Below are 7197 nucleotides of genomic sequence, written 5' to 3' on the forward strand. Positions count from 1 at the left end.
GAGAAAACATCCGAACATATTTTTGATGGTGAAGAAGCTGAAAGAGGAAGCTGTAAACAATACCTTTATGCGGAGAAGAATGAAATTTGGAGAGGCAGGCACCAAAAGAGCAAAAAGGTATATCAACATCGACAAGAGAATAAAGAATATTCTAGAGAAATACGAGGAAACAAAGAATCTGTTTAACTGCTTTGGCTTATGTCCAGAAGTTTGAACAAATTGCTAACTATGTAATTTCATTTTGACTGTAGTCAGAGACAGTATGCGAATAGGGTAACAAATGAAAGCACGCTTCCTGTGAATATCATCACTGACAAGGGTAATATCTGCAAATTATTTTAAGAAAATTAATACATAAATATAAAGAAAATGTTTTTGATTGGCTAAAACAATAATCAAAATAGCATGGCAAGGTCCACTTAAAAAAAAAAAAAAAAACTAAACAAGCCTATATTCCTGTAAGGAATGTAACCAGTCCTAAGTCTGGAGAAAGCGTGAAGGGAGGTTTATGAAATGAAATCTTTGAGTTTTACGTCCGACGGTTATGCCAGGTATGGTAAAATGAGAATGAATGAAATAGTGGAATACAGAATGTGAGAGGAAACGGAAGAACCCCTAGAAAACCAAGCACGTGGTGTTTGTCCACCACAAAGGACAATTTAGAGCGAGCTGGGATCGATTAGGGACCCCAGGCACCAGATGTGAATGCTCTACCACTGAGCCAGCGGGACCTCAAAGGAAGTTTATGGGCATAATTATCAATAACTAGTAACCAAACTATAATTTCCTGGCGCTATGATCGACAAATAGCGACGCCAGCTTTAACGTCTTGGGGGGAGGCGGAGAAAATTTTAGGAGGGCAGTAGTTTTTTTATGTACCCAAAACTATAAGTTATTATAACTTTAAATAAATTATGATACAACATGTCTGGAAGAACGGGGGCTGAGGGACAATTTGCCACTAAAATTCGACAAAGCGCACTATTTGCCACCACTTTTCATCGACAGAAGCAGTTTAAGAGACATTTTTATTTAATTTCTATTGGATGTATCAATGATGATGATTAGGAAAGTAACAAGCATATTAGATCCAAAGATTGTATAACTGTACGCCATGGTATTCAATGCTCTACCAATATTTAAATGTACTATAAACCAGGATTACATATGTAGCTTTTAATGTGAAAAATATGTAAAACAGACGTAATCTAGAATACTGCAATAATCTAGAATACTGCAATGAGGATAAGGCATACAAAAAACGGTGAACATATTCTCACGACTGAAAACCGGGACAAAATGTAAACTGGCGAAACACCGGGATAAGAGTCTTCATGGAGGCCACGGTGGTTCAGTAGTAGAAGCACTCACATCTGGTTCATGGGGTTCCTGGTTTGATCCCATCTTGCGTCAAATGGGCTTTGTAGTAGTCAGACGCTGCGTGCATGGATAAACTCGGGGTTCTCTCGTTTCCTCTCACTTTCTTCATTCCACCATTTCATTCATTCTCACAATCACCGTCTCCTCTATCCTACTCCTATCTCCTTAATCGTGGGATGTAAAATCCAAAGATTCATTTCATTTCAAGAGGTTCCAAATCGGGACTGTCCCGGTAAAAACCTGGCATATGGTAACTCTGACTATATAACAACATCGGGTTCGATACTAAAAAAGAAAGAAAGTCAAATTATCATATGGTATTACACAGTTTCAGAAAAAAACATCTAACAAGCTAGCCGCATTAAGCCTGATACATATTTCATAACTTTATGCGTAATATAAATCTATAGTTAAGCAATTGATATTATACACTACAAGCACTGAAAAACAACGTAACGTTCTATAATAAAAAGAACGTTACTTTACGAACCAATAAGTTAATCGCTTTACGAACCTTATTGTACACATTATACCTTAAAGTTACAGCCTTATGCAGTAATCAATTCCAATCAGATATTGAACGAGTATGGTGTTTCCTTGAGAATAATCCATCACTAAGTTGAACAAGCGCCTTTGAAGGCTAGTCGTCTTCCATTTTACTCTCTTCTTCGGTAATTCATCTCGCTACACTTGTTCGATGCAGTTGAAACCATGGCCTCATCCTTTTCCAATGTCCATCCACAAGGAAGGATGGACAGGTTCAATCTTTTGGAATTTCAAATTCGAAGCTTCTGTCAATTTACTCGTTCGTGTCTCTTTCTGTAATGTTGCTATATGAACGGGTATGTTGCGAGGAAACAAAAGAGGCTAGCGAAGAAATCGAAACGTAAGATCACCATAAGATGAAAGTCGCATACTCCAGAAACTACCTGATACGTAATGTTGATCAAAATAAATTAGGAATTCTTCAGTTTCTTTTGGTACGATTTGCTGTAAGTAATCCATCCCTTCTGACCCTTGTCAGAGAGAAGGAAAACAAATCCGTCAACCATTCCATAGAAATCGGACTTTCTCATTCTCCCTGTAAAAATTCGCCAATCCCAACTGCTGCAGTATGTACTTCGTGTTCGTGTGACTTATTTCTTATTTCTGCGTAACAAAATTTAAAATTAATTAGTCACAGGTAATTGTTTTATTGCATTTGCGACAGAAAGTTCTTGTTTTGTGGAGAGACTTTCTTAGGCTGTTTTTCTTCAGTATGCTGGGAAGCTTCTATTCTCCGTGATTTCTTCTCAACGTTGGCGAACTGCTAACCAGACGAAATGAAGAATTTACGGCATTTCAAACTTTTTAATGCTTGTTTCTCGTTTGAAATTACGCTTTGATGATACAATACCATAAATGTTGAGTCCACTTACATCAGTTATGTAAAATACTGTCATAGGCCATTTTGTTCATTGTTTTGTAGTGTAACAGCGAGCTATATGATTGTTAGTGTGAACGTCTGATTTTGTTGTGCTGTAATATATGATAACTGAGTTTTAACCTCCGCTCTAGAAGTGACCACTTCAGGATAGTTGTGCATTGTGTTTTGCAATTGTAAAATGGCTCGCACCCAAAAAATGAGAAGTTGTTCGTCTACAGTCATATTATATGTAAGAATAAAATTATATTGCAGAGTGTGTGAAGAATCTGCAACTTCACGAATTAGGAACAGTTCGTCATCAGGTATTCTAATAGTGCCGATGTTGTCATCAAAACATAATGCAGCCCTTGTAGGATCGCTTTTCTCCGGAGTTTTGCTTTTTGCATTATAACGTGCTTTTTGCATTAGCTATAGGTGCTACGCTTCAATCTTCTAACCCATTCTCTGAATAAGAAACTACTCAGCGTCTCATTTCAATATCGGTACCTGAACAAGAAACTTCAGTTGCATTTGTATATAAGTCTGCTAATATCTTATCGTCTGTCGGGAATCAATTTCTTCATCGTTTATTGATTTACCAAAAATGTTCCCTCTCTTCCATCAATAGTGACGTGTATTGTTAGTGAACTGTTAGTCTACCACGTGCAATGATCAAAACACACTAACAATAAACAAAACTTTACATACAATCAGTGGCAAAGCCAGGATTTCTATTCGGGGGGGGGGTCAGTGTCCTACTCCGGAAAACTTTTTTGTCAATGTGGAGACTGAAAGCGCAAATTTAGATTTTATTCTAGCAACTTTTTAAAATTTTGGTTCTTGGGAGTTCATATCCCGGGAAACCCCCTGGATACGCAACTGCATACAATGGAAAAATTAATACAGTTTGATAGACAAAAGCAACTATTATGCTTCTGACAATGGACTTATATAAGTGAATAAATAAAGAAAAGCTGCTACTAAAATAAGCAAAATTGCAAATAATTAAATCAATCAAACTAAATAATAACACATAAATTTGCAATATGTTATATCTGACTTCATTGGGACAGTTAGAACATTATCAGAACGTTCACTCCGCTACGACCCACAATCTCAATCTATTCTGAATCTATCCTCATATTTCTTCATTAAGGCTCGAGTTTAATGGACCCACTCGGTACCCAATGCTATAAATTTTAAAAACTATCACTTAGCTCACGGAAATAAAAAAAAAAAACAACTTAAATAACATAATACAAGAACACAACCAGGGAAATGTCATAGAATCTCAATACTTACTAAGCCTTAGTAATTATTAAAGAAAGTATGCGTACGAGTGCAATGGACCCACCTGGTAGTCCTAGGCAGTGGCGGCGATTGGACGTTAAAAGTGGGGAGGCAAGACATGATCTGAATATTTGTATGTCAATGTTACTTTTCCTGGTTGCTTGTAACACTTTGTTAGACTAAAGGCTGTAAAACTATTAGGATACTATTTTTTTCAGTTAAAATACCGTATATCTTGTTTCATATTTTGTTACGTAAATTGACAAGAGCAACACAAGACACTAACTCTTTGTACTCTTATACAACGAAGGTGTAAGAAGAGATTTGATTCCTTGCTCACGAAATCAAAAAATCATAAAATCATGCATCTTAAAATTCTGTCTGGAAAATTGTGTGATCAGATTAGGGACCTATTTAATAACAAATTTGCAAAACAAATAAATAGAAAGGATAATATTAATCAAATAATCATAGTAATGGATAATAAGGCTTGTTCTGCAAAAGTTATATTGAAACTGGAAATTAATGAACAACTTATATTTTTAATTCCACGTATGCTATTATATGTATTATTACGCTTAGAAAGACAGTGAATACTACAAGCATATGCTACGACATTCAAAGAAATACTTTTGCAGCTTCCCGAAACATGTTCGTTGCCATTAGATACAGTTTTCATTTTCTTGGAATACATCAAAACTCAACAATACTTAGAGTCACTCCACATTCCAGTTATACAAAATAATCCTAAAACCTAGAATTATGTTGAATTTACTAAATTTAATTGTATAACAAAACTGTATATGTACACCCCTAAACTCGTATATTACACTGCAAAATTATATATTCCTTACTGAGCTCCTTCGTGGCTAAGCGGTTAACGTACGCACCTTTGACGTGGGAGACCTGGGTTCAATTCCCGGAGGGAGCTCACGTGGTTCGGACTCTACGTTAATCATTAAATTCACGTCTCATATAGCTTCGCTGCTGAACAGGATGTTAAACTGAAAAAAATCAAATCAAAATATTCCTTACTATAAGAAAGAAGAAAAGAACTGTAAATTTTTCAAGAAAAGAACTGTTTTAGGAACTGTCAATTTTAAGAAAAGAACTGTCAATTTTTCAAGAAAAGAACTGTTTTAGGAACTGTCAATTTTTGTGCAATTAAAGAATAACTTGTGAAAGACTTCTTTTCTTGCGAAATGATATCTCAATTAGATCCAGAGCGGCTGACTAACATATCGAGCCCTTGTAAGATGAAATGAAAGTACGCTCGGAATTGTCTCGCTCCAATAGCTTATTTTTTGGGCCATTTTTAGTGGCATTTTTAAAACGCAATTTCTGTAGCTTTCTTAACTTCACGGAAAGATAACCAATACGCACTCATGGAACGGCAAATATTTTATGGCACCATTTGTATTCTATGAACCAATAATACATACAAAACTTTATATTTCCAAATGAAACTATATACATTAATGGGTCATTTCAAAAAAGTGGAGGGGCAACTGCCCCCTTTGCCCCCGTAATGACGGCTTATAACACTTGACACATGTTCATTAGAACGTTTTATTTTCATTTGATATAAAGAATTACCCAGCAAATTTTGGCATTTGAATTTTTTGACACCCTGTATTTACGATAGGAAATGAAGTTATGCAATGTGCACAATAATTGCTGTTTTACATGCAGTAGTATTTGCATTAAGGTGCGTGTAATTATTATTATTTAAAACTATATAAATTTTAAAATAACGCTGGCACATGAATTCACATCCATATATGAAAATATCATAGGTGATATGGTAATGCTCTTAAGTCGTAATTAAATTGTACGTAATTACAGATGTACATGAAAAGTCAGAGTGTTAGAGCTGACGGTGATGAACAGAAGAGGAAGAAAAGAACACATTTCTTTCAACTTGCCTAAGGGGTTTTAAAAGTGACATGACAATTGTGCAGCAAGAATAGCAGGATCTTTCAAGTGAAAAATTTTTGTTCTTTAGTCGTCAAAAGAGAGGGGATGGGATAGATGATTTGAGTACGAAACTACATTTATACATATAAACTAGTTCTCTCTTTGGTCAACCCTAGCACACTGATAAGCATCAAATATTTTCTGGGCGCTAAGTACACGATATTATATGTGGGAGCTAAATCTACGGGCGCTAAGTGCACTCCACGCTACGATCGCCTCGTTTTTTCTTTCTTTCTTTTCTTTTTTTCTTTTTTTTTTTTTAATGAACAAATTTTCATTTTTCCTTTTCTCCTTGGTTTCGAGATGTTCTGCAAGGTTTCTAAGAAACGAAGACGATCAAGTAGCGGATTTCGGTGTCCATCATACAGAGGTAAATTGAACGTAAATAGCATAGACGTAACGTTGCCTCAACGCAGCCGTTTCAAGATAAACCAGTAGCCAACTTACTGATGCATGTCTCATGAAAATATACAGGTTCTACAAAACTGAGACCAAGTTAAGCAGGTGGGCATGTTAACAGGTTTTACTGTATAAACCGACAAGTGACAATGATATATTGCTCTGACATTTTCTTAAAAGACTTTTATTATTTTTTTTTTTTTTAAATATAACATGGTGTAATACTCGCGGGTGGATGCTTTCCTAACTTTCACACAAATGTCGGAAATTGTTTCACTTTTGGACTTTCAAAAAAAGAGAAAAACGAAGAAAACGAAAAAAGAGATTACGTTACTCTCTGTTTCTTCATCACAGCTTAATCCAACAAACAAAAGCCATTTTGTTTTCTTTCACTACGTCATAATTAAAACCCTAAGTCAATGGTTGTCAATATTCCACCAACTAGGTGTACTGGAGATCAAGAAATATATTCTAGTATGTGTTTTGTACCAGGATAGTTTATTCATAGGCTGCGTCTCGATTTGGATTACAGACTATAAACTTGTTCTAAACGTTTGATTTGAAAAATAAAGAAGAAGAAAAAGAAAGTTGTTTGACAGAACAATAGATGAAAAGAGCATTGTTACTGTATTGTTCTGTTTTACTGTTCAGATACGCTCTTTACTCTATTGTTGCAGATAATGCACGTCTGTCTATTCCTGCAAAAATCTGTCAAGGATTTATGCACGGATTAGTGCATGGTTTTG

Source organism: Thermobia domestica, chromosome 10, assembly GCF_964235325.1.
Source record: "Thermobia domestica chromosome 10, izTheDome1.hap1.1, whole genome shotgun sequence".
NCBI lineage: Eukaryota > Metazoa > Arthropoda > Insecta > Zygentoma > Lepismatidae > Thermobia > Thermobia domestica.